General features: G+C 38.6%; 1 long non-coding RNA gene across 1 annotated transcript; it reads left to right on the top strand.

Moving 5' to 3' along the window:
- Window positions 1-1,403: 1,403 nt before the first annotated feature.
- Window positions 1,404-10,609, top strand: LOC125918592 (uncharacterized). The gene is made up of 4 exons (XR_007456501.1): window positions 1,404-1,682; window positions 3,659-3,780; window positions 9,330-9,444; window positions 10,403-10,609. It is a non-coding gene; the product is annotated as an uncharacterized LOC125918592 (long non-coding RNA).
- The last annotated feature ends 7,680 nt before the right edge of the window (window positions 10,610-18,289 follow it).

Below are 18,289 nucleotides of genomic sequence, written 5' to 3'. Positions count from 1 at the left end.
GAGAAAGAGATATAAGCAGGAGACAAGGGAGAGAAGGAGTGTCTTGGAAGGGAAAAGGGGAAGAAGGAGAATCATGGAAGTACTACACATTTCAGATCTTAGGTCAAAACCAGGGGTAGCTAAGATAACCAAGAAAGAGAGCATAAAATATATAAAGTTCCCGGGATTCCAGCAGAGGAGCATCCTTGTGTATTACAAAGCCAAGAGAATAATCAGGTTTCAAGTAGGCTAGAAACAAAGAAGCCAAAGAAATGTGGAGATGAAATCATCCATGCTGTTAACAGCTAACCACTCACCAAGAGACCTTGCCAGACCTCCCCAAGCCCACAGGGCATCTGGGCCTCAGGGCTCCCAGCAGTGTTTGCAATGGTGTCCTGTAAGGGGAAGGCAGACCTGGTATCTGATCACAGTGAAGGGTGTATTTATTTAGATGTTGGCCTCAGTATCTTTGGAACAGAGACTATACTCTATTCACATATGCAGACAGTTGGTATCTAATAAGGGTTTGCTGGAAAGTAGGGAAGAAAAGGAGGAGGAGGGGAAGGAAGAAAGAATGAAAGACAGAGACTTTCAGGAAACAGCTCCTCCTTATCTCAATCAGCATGAGTCAGATAGTAATTTGGGTCTCATACCAGCCATCTCATCCTTCAAATCTAGTGTCTACTTGCCCTGACAGGAAAGAGAAAAAAAGCAAAGTGATTCATTATCGTATCTTTTCACTAGAAAGTCTGAAAATTAACAGCAGCCAAAATTGCAAATAACTGAAACTTAAAGGCAGATATTATGAACTTAATAAACCATTGTCTCTAAAATAATTGTTCTGAATGAGCTTTTAAAAAATTGTATCCCTTTTACATCTCCATCTGTCTCATGCTAAAACACCCTCAACTTTTAGCATATTGCCTTTGAAAGCTTAACTAAAGATTCAGATGGATAACTAAAAAGCAAAAAGTGCAATAGTAACAATACCTTACATTCTAGCTATCAGTCTTCCTTCACCTTCAATCATCACAACGAGGCTCTGAGGTTGGTGGAACAAGGAGTATTGTCTCTAGCCATAGATGTGGAAACAGACGGGAAAATCACAGCACACAGTAGACTGAGCAAGATGAAAACCCAGGACTCTTGAGTCTGAGCTTAGCTCTCATCCTGAAGCCAGGCTTACAGTAGGGATGTTCTAGGATGTTTTCTGGGTGTGTATGTTGAGGCAGAGAGGGGAGCAAAACATTGCCCAACTTCTTACCTATCAGACATGCTCTTACCTATACTAATGTCTTCACTGTATGAGATAGACTTTTACTGTTCCCATGCAGCTGTAGTTTTCAAATTTCTTCTACCAGAAGGACCTTTTTATCAAAATTTCATGCTGAAGCCCTGTAATACCAAACAGATAAAAGTGAAGATAAAAGGCACTGGTTGGAACAGCTGGGAGACTTGCAGGAGGTTTGGTGACAGGGGCCATTGGCCTGTTTCAACACCAAACACATGAAAAACATCAGGATACTACCAAACAAAGACTGAAGACGATGTCACAGAGTATGGAGAGGACAGCAAGGACTTCACAGTCCAACTGATTCCAATTACAAGTCCACCACATGCTCCCTGCATGCACTGAGGAGGTAATCAACCTTCCTGAGCCTCTGTTGCTTCATCTCTAGAAGAGTCTTTGTAATACCTGCCAGGTGAGTCTTTTGAGGATTAACTCAGGTACCCAAAGTGACTCACAGATCGCAGTGCCCAGCACACAGTAGGTACTCAGGCAGTGTCCTTCTAGAAGTACCTTGCCAAATCTCCACATTTTTCTGATAAAATAGATGCGTTCTGGTTCCCTTAGAGGGTATAAATTCCATTTGTTCTCTTAAATCCAGCTCGTGCCTTTAACACTCGAGGGCTTGTACTACTCCCGCAAACATTTAGCATTTTCTATTCAGTTAGCACAGCACTGAGACTTTAAAAGCAGCTTGAAAACAAACTTGATTCCAAATATGATTTATAATGTCCCAAGCAACAGTTCATTTACCCAAGAAAGCTCCATCAATTATTGACAGATGTACCCTCGGAGGAGAAGTAGCATTAAGACAAGGAGACACAGGGAAAAGCGTGCTTCAACCCCTTAAGCCAATTATCCAAGGTGATTCTGAGCATTAAATCCTTAGATATGCTTAATTTACTGTCCTTGCCTGTAAGCACAGAAAGAAGTGTGAGAAGGGGAAAAAAAATGCTATGCAATTTAGAACTGCTTTTAAAAACAAAGAAAAAGAATAGCATAGAGAGGAAAAATATATAGGAAGCACTATGTGGGTGTTGAATGCATGTGGGCTTACAGATTGAACATCCCCAGCCCTCGCACACCTTGCCCTCTCATTGCAGAACCAGTTACTCCCCACCTGCCTTTGTTCAGTAAAGAAATAATTGCACTTACCTGCCTCTGACCTAATAATTACAGCAGGGCCTGATTTTATTCTCAGCATGTTTATTGTGGTCGAATTTCCATGGTGTTCAGTGCAAAGGCCTTACTAAGGATGCTAGCATTATTTGCTTTAACATCAAGCTAGCGACAAGGCTATGTAAGGTTCTGTAAAAAGCCAAGAGGCCAGTGTGAACCCAGCCTGTGGAGGCTTGTAATCTGCATTTGACATGCCAATATTAGAAAACCTTGGCAAGACCATGAGGTTCACATGCAAGGGAAGAAAGGGAGTGCATGAGGCCAAGAAATGTAAGGATGCTAATACATTTCTCCATAGTTTGCTCAAAAGGAGAAAAACAGGAGAGAGGTGTTTTTTTTTTCTGAAATCTAAATTATAAGGCAAGAGGTGGCCACTTATGTCCACTTAGCTTTAATTTGCCTGTACTGAGGAGTGTGTGTGTGTGTGTGTGTGTAAGTGAACATGCACACATAAGTACAGTGTATATATGCTGTGGACAAGCATGGGTAGATGGAAGTAAAGAAATTTGAGGGCATGGAGAAGAGGTCTAACCTATATAAAAAGTCTTGCATGGGGGCGCCTGGGTGGCTCAGTCGGTTAAGCGTCCGACTTCTGCTCAGGTCATGATCTCACGGTCTGTGAGTTCGAGCCCCGCGTTGGGCTCTGTGCTGACAGCTCGGAGCCTGGAGCCTGCTTCGGATTCTGTGTCTCCCTCTCTCTGACCCTCCCCCATTCATGCTCTGTCTCTCTCTGTCTCAAAAATAAATAAACATTAAAAAAATTTTAAAAAAAAGTCTTGCATGATGAATTGAACATTTCTATATTAAGAAAATAAATCCTGCCGTAGGAGACCTGAAAAATTACTACCCTGACTTTTAATGCAATCTGTGGTTTAAAGTACAGTTATAGAACATTCTAAAATTACCTGCTTACACCTCATGACTTGGCAGAATGATTACAGGCTACATTATTTCATCTTTTTATTCTTTTTTATTAAGAATTAAGAGATCTGCTATATTGGGTTATTAAAAGCCTGACCTCTTTTAGCATATTTTTTATCCCATTATTAAATAGTTCATATAAAATATAGTAAGCCTTGACTTTTGAAGCTTTAGCTTCTCAATTTCAGATTCACAATCAACCTGTGGGTGCTTGATATCATTCAAATGATTTCAAAGCTACTGCCTCATCTGATCGACACCTGGATTCCTAACCATGTCTTCTGATTCCAGTCTAGTATGCATCCCACCGAATCACAACCTCCTATCATTGCCTTGTCATCAAGTCTTTGAGGGATTGTGGACCAGGGATGGAAGGAGCGAAGGAGTGACAGACTCGTTGGTAATACAGAATGGTATGTCACTGGCTTGCTGTTAGAGGTATATGCTTTTATTCTTTTGGGACTCCCATTTCTCTAAACGTGAAACTGAAACAAGAGTATGGGATCTTTATTATTATTATTATTTTAGAGAGAGTGGGGGTGGGGGTAGAATCTTGAGCAGATTCCTTGCTCAGTGAGGAGCCTGATACAGGGCTCGATCCCATGACCCTGGGATCATGACCTGGGCTGCAATCAAGAGTCGGATGTTCAACCAACTGAGCCACCCAGGTGTCCCAAGAGTACAGGATTTTTAATCAACTCACAAAAATGTTATCAAGGATATTAAGTATTCTGCACCTTTTTGAGATGACTGGTTATTTTAACAATGCTACAATTGCTTCACATCTTGTGTTAGAGGAGAGAAGCAGTCTAGGCTGGGGGGAGTCCTCTTTGGGGTTACTATCATCCTTGGGACACATTCTTAACATCCTCAAAATTTCATTCTTTAAGGGCTGAACATTTTTTACCCTTAAGAAGCATATTTGAAATAGCCAAAAGTTATTCAGAGCCAAGAGTGATAAATAAAAAGATCAAACTGGATAATATCAATAGTATCATCATATAAGATGTGACTATAAGGTAAAGTAACTTATTATCTTGAGTAACATGTAAGCTGTTTTTGAACACAACTGCAAAAGAGAATTCCAAAGGGTTAAAATAGAAAGCAAATATCAAGAACATATTTCTTCCATTCACTAGATGAGAAAACTGGTTTGGAAAATGAGCCTTCAGCCTGGACTATATGTGTACCCACATATACGTGTACATGCACCTGTGTGTGCCTGTACATACGTGTGCATGCATTCATACATGCACATGCCACAAATGGGGATTGCCTTCATTCACATATCATTCTGTAAGAACTGTTACTTACTTAGTCTGTTCATGTGAGCACCTGAATCTCAAGTACAGCTGTCATGACCCCAGAGCAGACTTGTATCTTCATATTCCGGGAACAATATTACTGTTCCTGACTTAAAAAAAAAAATAAGGAAATTATGTGTCATCTCTTACTTTTTAATTAGAACTATATACTTATCCAAACAGTGAAACATGAAAATATAAATAAACTATGCATTAAATGCAAGGTTTTGGATCTTAACTTGCAAACAATACCTACTAGATACAAATAATATTTTTTGAAGTTTTTAGGAAATGGAATGAAGTAGGTTAAGCACCTTCTAGTTTGTGTATGAGAGTACTTCTTGCAAAGGTTTTCTTCTCTTGGAAACAACAGAAGCCAAAAATCATAATGATCACCATGCACATAGGGAGTATGATTTAACACAGAATTATATTATGAATTTTAAAAAATTGTGTGAACTATGAGTTCACAGCAAATTTGTTTCTCTGGAGACTGGGACAGCAATTCTGTAACCACTTTCTCTTTTACTAGGGGTTAAATAAAGTAAGTAAATATATTGTAGATAACAAGGACCGAGTTTCTCATGCTCAGGAAAGAAGTCACAAATAAGGAAAGAAGGAAGAACAATGACACCCTAGCAGCAATGAACACACCTACTGCTCAGATCTTAGTTTCTAAAAGCCATTCTCCAAAAAAAAAAAAAAAAGGACCAAAGGGTTTCTTGGAAGAAGTGGTTAATTCCAAGCCTGAGGCTAGGAAAATACAAGATGAATCTGGAGCATCTTAAAATTCTAAAAAGTAAAGAAATGCTCAAAAAAAGGATGGGAGAGGAGCACCTAGCTGGCTCAGTCAGTAGAGCATGCAATTCTTGATCTCAGGGTCATGAGTTCAAGCCCCACACTGGGTGTAGAGATCACATACATACATACATACATACATACATACATAAACTTAAAAAAAAATAAGGATGGGAGGATGTGGAAAGGCCACAGGAGCCAACCTGAAAGAGCTTACAATGACCAAAAGTAGAACAACGTGAGCAACAAAAACAAAAAAAAAATGATAGCGTCGTATTATATCCCATAGAATAAAGCAAGTTAATATACATGCATCTATACTGATATAACTAATTGAATAAATAAGTAAATGGAAAAAAGATAGCTCTCTCTTCAAATGAATTCTAATTAATAAATGTGAGGGCGTGGGAAATGAGGGAATAGAAAATCACTCTTAAAACACTACAACTTGTTGCAGGCAAGATCCACAGATGAATGCTAAAATGGTGGATGAAAGTTGGAGAAGAAACAAGTCATTTTCATAGTATAAAGTATCTCTGCCCAAGATATCTATTGATTACAAAGGGGAAAATAACAACAGTTGAGACACCTGGCAACTGCCACCTGAACCAAGTAACCAAAGTTCACACCACCAGTGATAAGACATCTGGCTCTGAGAAGGGCTCATCACTGTGTTATTCTTCTCGGTAATGCATACCCTCAATCTAGTCAAGGGAAAAACACCAGATAAAACCAAATTGAGGGTTAAGTCTTCACAATAACAGCTGACCAGAACTTTTCAGAAGTATCAAGTTCATGAAAGACAGGGAAAGAGAAAAACAGTTGTAGAGTGGAGGAAACTAAGCAGACATGACAACCAAATGCAGTGAGACCTGAGACAGAATCCTAGAACAGAAAAAGGACATTAGTGGAGAAACTGTTAATATCAAAATAAAATTTGTACTTGGGTTAATATTATTGTGCGAAGGTTACATTCTCCATTTTGACCACTGTACTGTGATAATAAGACTAACTGTAGAGGAAGCTGGGTGAAAAGTACATAAGAAATATCAGTACTATTTTTACAACTTTTCTGAAGTGTAAAATTAAAAATTAAAAATAACTTTAAACTGATAAAATAATCTAATCAGAAGAATATTATGATTTATTAAACTATACTTCTATGTCCTATGAAATAGTGAGTTCATTATCATTAGAGCTCTCTGAGCCTTAGGGAAAATAATCCAAAAATGCATCATCTTCCTGCTTCTGATACAACAGCCATGAGGGAGAAAGAAAAGAGAAAGATGGTTTTGACCTGATAAATAGGAGCACCCTTTTTTAGGGTCCCTGGTCCCTGGTCATATTCTGGGGCTAATGTGTTTGGCAGTTAGGTGACATCTGAGAACCTACCGTGTTATTCCTACTCTCCATGGTGGGAAAAATTGAGTGCTGATTCATGTTTATAAGAAATGATGGGCTGTTGACAATAAAAATAGCACTTTTTAAGAGCTTACTACATGCTAGAACATTCCAAACTCTTTACATATCTGATTCATCTCTCACAATAGCCCTATCAAGTAAATATTATTATCCCCTTTCTACAGATAGGCAATGGGTATAGAGAGGGGAAATCAGATAAAGAAAAGGTATGTTTCTGGGAAAACCATGGAGAAAACCATGGCCCATCTCTTCTTTTCTGGTCATCTATTTACCAATCCTGCACTGGCTGGTGTTTTACCTGCCTAATTGAGATATACCCTATTTTAACTAATTGCCCAGACTGAAGTCTTTTCACACTAAAAACAGATCAAGTAGATCTATATGAAAGAGCCATACATGGGGAGACATTTCCTCTGGCTGGACCCTGAGTCCCAGAGCCCACACCACCTTCCTTCACCAAAGTATGAGCATACTTTCTCTAGCCCCAGGACTCTAGTCAGCTTATGGCAGAAAACATGTTAAGAAATAATACCTCCTCTAGGCATGAAAAAGTCCTCTCTCTCTTGCTGGACTGGTCACTCAGACTGAGATTTCACCCTTGGAAATGAGTAATTACTTGTTGTCCAGCTATATATTCATTTCCTGAGAAAATGGAAGTTGGCACATATTTTCCCTGTTTCTCTGTGCTTGTTCTGGTTATGATAGTTACTATGCTTCACATTATTTGTATACTGCTCTTGGTTTATAAACTTCACTCACCAACTGTACCTGGTCTTCAAAATCAACCTTAGAGATTAGTTCATATATCATCAACAAATATTTATTAAGTGCTTGCTATGTGTCAGGCCCTAGGAATGAAACAGTCACCAGGAACAATGTCATCTTTGCCCACTCTCCTGGAGTTGACATTACAGTGAGGAATTCAAGCAAAAAAACCAAAACAAACAAAAAAAAACCCTAAACATATACTTAAAAGAAGTATAAACTATGGAGTTATTAAAAAAAAAAAAAAAGAATACTATAAAAAAATACCCAGGCATAACATGGAGAGACCTACGTCAGAGAGATTAGTCAAGGCATCTCTGAGAACATGATGTTTGATGAGAAGCAGGCAGCCCTGCAAAGTTTGGTGGGGGAGGGGGGTGCCTCCCATTCAGAGGAATCAGCATGTGCAAGGGAGGGCTGGGAAGGGTGAGAAAACAGTTTGGCACATTCTGTAAACTATCAGAAGGTAAATTCCTCTGGAAAACTGGGAACAAGAGGGATAGAGGCCTGAAATGAAGTCCCAGAGGAAAGCAAAGAGTAGGTGGCATCTAGGGCTGGTGCTTAGAGGCTTTTTCTAATGGTTTTCTTCCAAACACAATGGAAAGAGCTGGCAATACTACGGTTATTTTACAGGTGAGTAAAACTAAGCTCAGAGAAATTACGTGTCTTGTCTGAATTCTTAGCATGCATATGGCTCTATCCCAAGTCTTTCCATTCCTTTCTTCTCTCCAGATGGGTGTCCACGCATGCTACATGCACATTACTACTGGCTAGATAAGGTATAGTTTTAATCTCATTTAGATTAAGTCTGGAAGTGGGAAATGGCCTTGTGAACAAATGCAATAAAATATTACAGTCTCTATGTCCAGAAGTCTCCACAAAATATAGAGGAGACTTGAAGAGGGAAGAAATCAGTTCTATGTGGGTTAGGCAGAGAGAAACAGAGAGTTGGCATTGAGCTCAGCCTAGAAGATGAATATTTATAAGGAAAATGGGGGGTGGGGGATCATCAAAGCAGGTTGAACAAAGATACAGAGAATTAAACAGCCTGGTAGATGCTGGAAATAGCAAGCTACTTCTGGCATGGAGTGAGGGGGGGGGGTGGCACTCAATAGTAGGGCTGAAAAAATAGAAATGGCCAAAGACCAGATCCCTGGCGTGGCAAAGAAAGAAGTCCTAACTTCATTCTCTAAGCAATGGAAGCCAGTGCATTTTCAAGTAAGGGAGCAACCTGATGGAATTTGTTTCAGATAGATCATATCAACAGAACTGTAGAGATTAATGGGGGGGTGGAGGCAACAATGGAAAAAGGGATTTTAGAATGCTTGCAAGGTCTAGGGCAAGAGGAAATGGAGGTAAGACCACAAGTGTGGGCAGAAGAGAAGATCAAACAGAAAGGAAAGAGGAGGAAGGTGCAAAACTTAGACATGAGTGTTTGGAGTGAGGGGACTTAGGGTGAACTCTGGGTTTTTATGACTTTTGAGTCTAAATTCAGTACTTTTGAGATGGTGAGCTTCCATTCCTTCTATTTAAAAAAAAAAAGTATTTTATTTGTTGCAAACAGTTTAACATGTCTTCTCTGCCAGCTAAGACAAACTCACCTAAGATTATTCGTATTTTAAGTTATTTTTAAAAGAAAATATGCTTTTTTTTCCTGGCAAACTATTGTTTAGAAGACAATGAAACTTTTTACCTAAAGTGATCAGCATAATGTCCTCTACTGAGATAAAGAACGTGTTTCCAAATTGCCTCTGGCAGGACAGATATCTATCTAAGCAGAAAATGAAGGTAGGTTGTAACAGAGTGTTTTTCTGCAGTTTAAGTTTCTAGCAAAGGAAAAATATTAGTACTCTATTTAAGAAGATAGCTCTCTCTCTGAGATCCTCAGATTCTCCTTATGTTCAGACCTGTCTTGACATGCCCTGCTACCATCAGAAACACAGCATATGGAAGTTCAATTTCTATTCTCAGATGCTCAAGAAATAACTTCAGATTCAAGTCTGAGATTTGACTTGAAAGACAGGATATTAGCACATCATTGATAGTGCCTGAAAACCAAAACATTTTAAAATTATATTTAAAGACTTCTCAAAATGATTTGGCTCTAGGGGACAACTGTCAGTGACATTTCTACATTACTTGTTCCAAGAGCCTATATAGGATAGCTTCCATATACATCTAGCCCTCATCTCATTTTCCTTCCCTATGCTCCCTCTCTCTTGCCCATTTCATTATTCTGATTGTTTTAGAGACATACAGAAAACCTTTAACCATACTTGGGGGAGAAGTGATCTGAGATTCTTATTCACTTAATGTTTTACATAGAATGTGCTATGTGTGGAGAACTATCAAAGAAAAGGTGTTGACCATGGACTGTCTTGGTAAAGTCACCACCATTAATGGTATTTGGTAGAACTGTGCCACATACTTTACAGATTAAAGAGATAAGTCACTATTGCCATGGCAAAGAGCCTAAAGAGGCTAGGTAACTCAATAAATATCACACACCAGTAAGTGATGGAATTGGGATTCACACACAGCTCTGTGACTCCAAAGCTGAGGAAATGGGTAGCCATTTCTAATTCTAGTGAACCTCCCAACACTCCCAACACTCCCAACACAATTTGGGGGGAAATTTTACAAATGCCATTTAAGTCTTTTTTTTTTTCACAAGCGCAAATGTGGAAAAATAATTTTGATTTATATGCATGTATCCTTAATTGGCTGTCTTGCTTATTTATTTCAGGATGCAAAGGCACATTCACTCATTAAACCTCCAGGTGTTTCCACAAATTGGCAAAGGAAATAGAAATAATGGACATCACATGCTTCTTGCAATAGCCAGCAATTAATGGAAAGGGCTCTCACAGCCATAGTTAACTCAGCGATAAACTCATATCCTTCCCATCTAACTCCAGGAGCAAATTTCTGAGTAAACAAATGAGTTAATTTGCTCTCTGAGCTAATGTGGACCAAGGAGAGGCAATTCTCTATTGAGCAAGTAGTGCTGGAGTTTGTTAATGACAACCTTAAAGTAGCCTAACATTACAGTCTCATTCGATAAATCTCAGTCTACTAAATCTAAATTTCAGACTACTAAAAATCAATTGCTTGGAGGGAAGAGACTGTCAGCAGAAAGTATGAAGGTGGGAAGGAGATAGTGTATTTTTAAAACATATTGATATAATTCAGTCATCTTCCAGAGAAATAGGTTACTTGGATCAGATGAGTAACTTCCCCAGCCATGTTCCCTACCTTTGTAGACTCATTTTGTGTATATCATAGAAGGTATAGGTTATTACAGGATGTTATAGGGATCTTATATTTATTATCAAAGTTACAGGATGCTAAAAGATGTCATAATATGTTATAGGATGCTATAGGAGTCATCAGATGGGCCAGGAGTTAGGAGAATTTAATTTAAATGGTGAGGAATAGAAGCCCAGGGAAGTAGACAGAATCTGACCAGTGGAAATACCTGAACTACATCTTAGGATATCTCAAGAATGAACATTATGTGTTTCCTGTTGAGGCTCTAACAAATCATCACAAACTTAGTGGCTTAAAACAATACTACTGTATTATCTCACAGTCTCTAAAGGTCAAAAGTCTATTTGGGTTGGGCTGGGTCCTCTCCTTAGGGTCTCACAATACCAAAATCAAAGTTTTGATAGGGCTGCATTCCTTGCTCAAGGTGCTGGGGAAGAATCTGCTCCCAAGCTCATTTAGATTGTTGACCAAATTCAGTTCCTTGCAGTGGTAGGACTGAGGCTCCCACTTTGCTGGATAAGTCTGGGACATGTAGGGAGATGGTTATTGCTCCTAACAGCTGCCCATACTCTTTCTCATGCTCTGTTTGGTACCTCCAGATTGGATAACCTCCCTGTGTTAGTAATTTTTTTTTTGTTTTTTAAAATGTTTATTTATTTTTGAGAGAGAGAATGGGGGAGGGGCAAAGAGAGAGGGAGATGCAGAATCCGAAGCAGGCTCCAGGCTCTGAGCTGTTGGCACAGAGCCCGACATGGGGCTCAAACTCAGGAACCATGAGATCATGACCTGAGCCGAATTTGGACACCCAACCAACAGAGCCACCCAGGCACCCCTAACCTCCCTATGTCAAAGTCTTTACTGTAATTATATCTCCAAAGTCCCTTTTGCCATGTAACATAACCACAGCATGCCATCAGGAGGCAAAGTTCATGGGAATCAAAATTCTGCCTACCATCAGCATGATTTTTTCCTAGGAGACCTGGCTCACAAATACTCTATAACAGAATGGGGGATGGGCTAAATGGCGATGAGTATTTAGGAGGGCACTTGTTGTGAAGAGCACTGGGTATTGTATGTAAGTGATGAATCACAAAATTCTACACCTGAAACCAGTATTACACTATATATTAATTAACTAGAATTTAAATAAAATTTTGAGGGAGAAAAAAAAAGAATGTGGATGCCAAAACCACCAGGCTGTCTTTGAAATTTTATGAGTGTGAGGAGAACCCTATGCAGAAGTGCCTCTTTCTTCAGAAAGCAACCAAATCCACTTGGTTCACACCAAACTGTTTTGAGCTATGAAAGACAGAGTACTTAAAAGCAGCGTACAAGTTAGCAGAAAACACATCGGTCTTATTTTTAAGGCAATGCTAGCAGAAAACCTAGATTGGTAGGTTTAGTAATAACAAAAGCTATGATTTGTGCCAGATATTACATAGCCTCTAATACAATGTGAATATTCCCTTTCTATCAGTTCTTTGATAGAATGGGACACAACCATTCCTTCTGGACAATGGAGAAATAGATTTCAATGCCATCAGTACTGTAATGAAACATGTAGTACCAACACAATAATCCCAACCAATCTTCCCTGTGCCCCTGAAAGTTTTCCACATAGGACTATGTAAACTAAACCTATATAAGCGCAAAACGTGGAATGAGATTGTGCATGGCATGGTTCATTGATGCCACAGAATTGCAGTGCAGTGCAATCACAAACTGTTGTCACAAATCTCAAATCTGCTTTGACATCACAGTTGGCAAATTAGAGTCCATCAGCAGACACAGCTCACTGGTCTCTGCTCATTCATTTTCTTATGCAATAAAATCATTTCCCAGCAAGAATACAATTGCGTGAGAGTCACTTCACAGTGAGAACTATCCAGAACAGTAGTTAAACTCCAGGGGGTTATATAAATACAAATAAAGTCAGAATTTTAAAAATTCTTTGAGTTAATATTTAAAGAACCAGGGTACTTAACATCCCTGGACAATCAAAATGGTAACTTGGTTAAGTATAGAAGTTCTTTATTACTTAGGGGATTTAACATTGATCTGAAAGGCAGTGATTTGCATTTAAAAATTTTTTTAAGTTTATTTATTTATTTATTTATTTATTATGAGAGAGAGAGTGAGCACAAGTCAGATAGGGTCAGAAAGAGAGGGAGAGAGAATTCTAAGTAGGCTCTGTGTTATCAGCAGAGTCTGATGTGGGGCTCGAACTCACAAACCGTGAGATCATGACCTGAGCCAAGATCGAGAGTCAGACACTTAACCAACTGAGTCACCCAGGTGCCCCAGAAAGGCAATGATTTCTATTTTAGGTTGAGATCAATCCTAATGACAATGATTCAACTCATCAACAAATGGAAATAAATCCAGAGCAAACTGAATTAAAGCCAGTTGCAACTAACAGAGTTGAAGTGGTGTGGCCCATGTTTTGTTTTGAAGTTACCACTTAATTTTGGTACAGATACTACCTCCAGTACAATCTCCCACCCTTCTTTTAACTATTAGAGACTAGAAAATGGTAGCCATAATAACCCATTCTGTATCTTTTCATGCTTTCTATTCTTTCCATATAATTGACAACTGCTCTTTGGAGGCTAATACTCCCTGAACTTTAGAATGAACTTTGAATGCTTGTATTTTTATTAATATCCTTCAGAACATTTCCCTGTGCTACACTCTTCCTTTAAAAAGAAATAATTAATTAGATGATTTAGGATATAAAATATTTATGCAGCTTTCATTGTGACTAAAATTAGGAAAAATTAGGGTTTTTGTAATTTTTAGCATGTTACACGACAGATATAAATACAAGAAAGCATATTTACTTATAAACATAGATTTAAATAGTAGATAAAGCATATTATTTTGTATCAGAAAACAAAAGAAGAGTTTTAATCACTCCAACTTTAAGTCACTTTACTATCTTAGTTAAAAACAAATTCCGTAAGAATACAATCAACTTTCACATAAAATCTGCCAAATGGAAGATATCTAATGGAAAACTGTGTGACCTTTAACACAGTTTAACCCAACAATAAAATCTTATTTTCATTCTCTGTTCTACATATTACTTCATGTATTATCAGCCTCAGAAAATTTTCAATGACAATAATTTCATTGTAAGTGTCCTAATATAACCTATATTCAAATTCACTGAATCTCATGTATCACTTGTATAGCCTCTTTCTTGACATTATTTTCAAAATATTGTTTGCATCCAATCCTTCTTTTCTGCACACACTCAAATTCATACTATGGCTGTTACAGAAATTGCTAATTTACATATAGATTAAAAATTACCTTGAAACCCATTTACACCCTGATGAGTTAAAGACAAAGTAACTCAAAGCTGATAGCTGGCTTCCATTAAATTCACGTATTATGAAACATTACACTAGTACAAATACAGGTTTCAGCTCTATGGGTTGGATCCTAAACTGTTGGAGACGATGAGGGCAGCTCAGCAGACACAGCCAAATTCAGATATTTTCTTTATTATTATTGCACTTCGTGAGACACTACCCCTTAAATTGACTCACTTCTTTGCTTATTCTTTATGTTTCATCCAACGCTCATTAATAGTAGTCATTTTAAGTCAAGTCAGTTAGCAGGCATTGGCAATCTAACCAATTTTAATTAGTCTCGAGGAAAGAACGTTCTTTGAAAATGCCTGAGAAGTTTGAAGTCTGACTGCCTAGTGTGATAGCTCTGGTCTCCTGGCCTGCCTGCCTGTCCATCTGCTGGACTTCAGCATTACATGATTGCTGCCTAATAGGACAGGTTTTCTAGCACTTCCAGTAAGTACAAGTCCACTCACAGTGGACATCTCATTCAATGTGCCTGCTTTGCCCAAGTCTCCCTTAAGCTGCCTCACTCGTGGTCCCTATTTAAAGGGGAAGAGCTTGATGGCCAAAGAACACTGTGACACAAGTACTGGACAAAAAATGGACAGCTTTCTCTAGGCCTGTAAATCTACTGGCCTGTTACCAGTTAGATTCTACCTCTCTGGAGAATTTAAACTCCTATTCATACAGATTGTGGTCAAGAAAAGCTGAAAGGTCACAGAGGGATGAGATCAGAGTTGGTGTCAAGGAAAGCCATGTTAGTAAGAAGCAGAGGCTATGAATCAGCAGGTTAAACTATCCAGGAGAGAAGAGAATGAAGGAGACTTGCAGGGAATGACAGAGTGGAAAGAACATACTGTACTGCAGAGACAGGAGAAAGGAGAAATAAAAACAGCGCGAGATCCAGAGAGGCAAAATCAGAGACAGAGAACTCGTGAGTTCCCACTGGCTTTCTATCTCCTGGTCCAGTTCCCATGAAGCTTGGCCATATTTCTTACCTCAATTTAGTGATGTAGCCTTCTATCATCTCCATGTACCTCTTTTTAACTTGAACTGATTTGAATAACTGTTCTTTTTAAGACAACAAACTGATTAAAACACCACATTTAAAGGATGTTTTTTCAAGATACGGTGGCAGATCAACTAGCTTATATCTGGATTTAAGAGAAGCAAAGAAAACAAAAATGTGTTTGGTAGAAAAGGGAACAATTTCTGAGCATCCTGATATGAAAGGATTCTCTGACCTAACACCCAACATACTGCACTATTAAAAAACAAACACCCATGTCTGCTTTCTCTTCATGAGAAAGTACTACATACCTAAACGTTTTTACCTCTGAACGTTTTTAAAGAACTCAGAATAAGTGACATGTTTGTCTTTTAAAAGTTGGAAAGTCTTGAAGATGGTTGGTTGTGAAGCTTGTTCTGTGCTCAGCATTTATACTTTGGTGTTTATTCAAGAAATTTTAAGCCTCCTTCCTCTCTGTCCATCTTACTCCTTTAGCCTAACTGTGTCTTTCCACCCAATTCATATGCTGATGATCCTGACTCTTAATTGTCCTTCTGTCTCCAGTTCTTTTTTTGCTAAGTGTTACCAGAGAGAGTATTTCCTCTTATCCCTTTATAAACTGAGACAAGTTTCCAGTTTCCAGAAATATAGGCAACACTACAAAAGAAACGGCAGTGGATCTGGACTACTGCCAGAGTCTAACAATTTAAAAATCAACCAGATAAAAAGAAAATGAGACAATGGCTCCTTTCTACCAGAAGAACTTTGATCAAATGGTTGTTTTACAAATGGGGAGGTATTTATTTGAGGCGAAAATAGAACAAATCACCAAACAAACAAGCGCTTTAAAACAAATACAACAAAGAAATTTTAAGAGAAAAATTTTTAACCAGCAATTCCACTTCTACACGTTTATCCCAAAGAAATAAAAACGCAGGCCCATACAAAGACTTGTACGAGAATCTTCATGAAAGCGTTATTCATAATAGCTCCAAAATGGAAACAGTGCCAAAGTCCATCAGTAACAGAATACAAAAACAAATTGTGGATATCGACACAATGGATAATACTCAGGAGTAGAAATGAATGAAGTTATGATTTATGCAACAACAGATGAATACCAATAATATTACGGTGAAAGAAAGAAATTAGACACAAAAGCATATATACTGTATGATTCAACTTATATGAAATTCTCCAGAAAGCAAAACTAAGCTATAGTAACAGAAAGCAGACCAGTGTTTGAGGCCAGAGATGGTGGTGGTAGGGGGGTGTAGACTACAAAGAAGCATGAGGTAGCTCCTTGGGAAAATGGGAAGGTCTTGATGATGGTGGTGGTCACACATTCACATACATTTGCAAAAGATCACTGAACTGAACACTTTTTATTCATTCATTTATTTTTATTTTGAGAGAGGGGGGAGCAGGGGAGGGGCAAAGAGAGAGGGTGAGAGAGACACCCAGGCAGGCTCTGCACTCTCAGCGTGGAGCCTGAGGCAGGGCTCCATCTTGTGAGCTGCGAGATCATGATCTGAGCCGAAATCAAGACTTGAATGCTCAACCGACTGAGCCACTGGAGTGCCCCTGAACTGAACACTTTTTAAATGAGTGCATTTTACTGCATATTAATTAGACAGCAATAATGCTGATTTTAAAACAAAAACTTTACCATAAAGCTGGACCCCATCCCCAACCTTTACCGAAACATAAGTGACCTTATGTGAAGCCATTATATATATAAATGCTCAAACTATTTTTTATTTAACATACTTCAACAGAGATTCTTCATGCAGCTACCTAAATTCACTTAGTCACCATTTAATGGAATCTAGTTATTCAATATGTTCTTATGGCATAGCTGTAGCAGGAAAACATTTACTATTTTCATCTTTATAAAAGAAAAGGTTTGGGGCACCTGAGTGGCTCAGTCGGTTGAGCGTCCGACTTCGGCTCAGGTCATGATCTCACAGTTAGTGAGTTCGAGCCCCATATCGGGCTCTGTGCTGACAGCTCGGAGCCTGGAGCCTACTTCGGATTCTGTGTCTCCCCCTCTCTCTACCCCTCCCCTGCTCATGCTCTGTGTCTGTCTCTCAATAATAAATAAATGTTAAAAAATTTTTAAAAAGGTTGATCATTCTTAATTATACAGTTTTTGAGTAAGAGTGATAAAAGTCTGAGAGTCTTTGAGGAGACAGAATAAAAGGTATAACTTCCATTTTTCTCCCCTAACTTAAACTACTAAGCATTTTGTGTGTGTACATATAATTTAGAATATATTTTTTTTGTTTATGACTGGGCCTCCCTTGGTGCTAAGTGTAGTTATCCCTACTTTGAAAGCCAAAGAGTCATTTTTTAAAAGTAAAGAATGTCCTGGGGGCCATATTAGCCCATTCTCTCTATCAGACATATATCACTGATATACATAACAGTAGAAGCAAAGCCATAATCCACCACGGGAATCTTTTCTTGGCCTCTAGGAAACCTTCAAGAAAACTGTAATGGTTCAATGACTATAATAAATTGGTATGGTTATCACTTAAGGGTAACAGGCATCTATAGACGCGCAACCACACCCCTCCATGCCACCTAATCCATTAGTGAAGCCACTAAAACAAAAATGATCCAAGGTGTCTCTAGTGAAAAAGGCTGGGGTGGGGGGCAGGGAGGAGGAAGATGTGTATCAAATAAGTTGCATTCTTCCAAAGTCAAAAGCTTGGAGACTTACAAATTTTCTGCTCTTCTTATGATCTCTCATAGCACAAGGATTTTTTTTTCTATATTTTGAATATATTATTTGTCATTACTTCCAGGTAATTCATTGTCTCAATTGATCTATAATGTTAATCAAATGCTTCAGAATTGAGCTTAATTATTGAATTTTGGTGACTGGTGTAAAGAGCTCCTGTGTGCCACCTGCAGCCATGACACTAGAGGCTTCTGATTGGCTGAAGTCATCCGGGACTTGTGGTTAAAATGTCAGTCACTGATGCACCTC

This window comes from Panthera uncia, chromosome D4 (assembly GCF_023721935.1).
Source record: "Panthera uncia isolate 11264 chromosome D4, Puncia_PCG_1.0, whole genome shotgun sequence".
In the NCBI taxonomy this organism is placed as follows: domain Eukaryota; kingdom Metazoa; phylum Chordata; class Mammalia; order Carnivora; family Felidae; genus Panthera; species Panthera uncia.
This window is presented reverse-complemented; position numbering and strand designations above follow the sequence as displayed.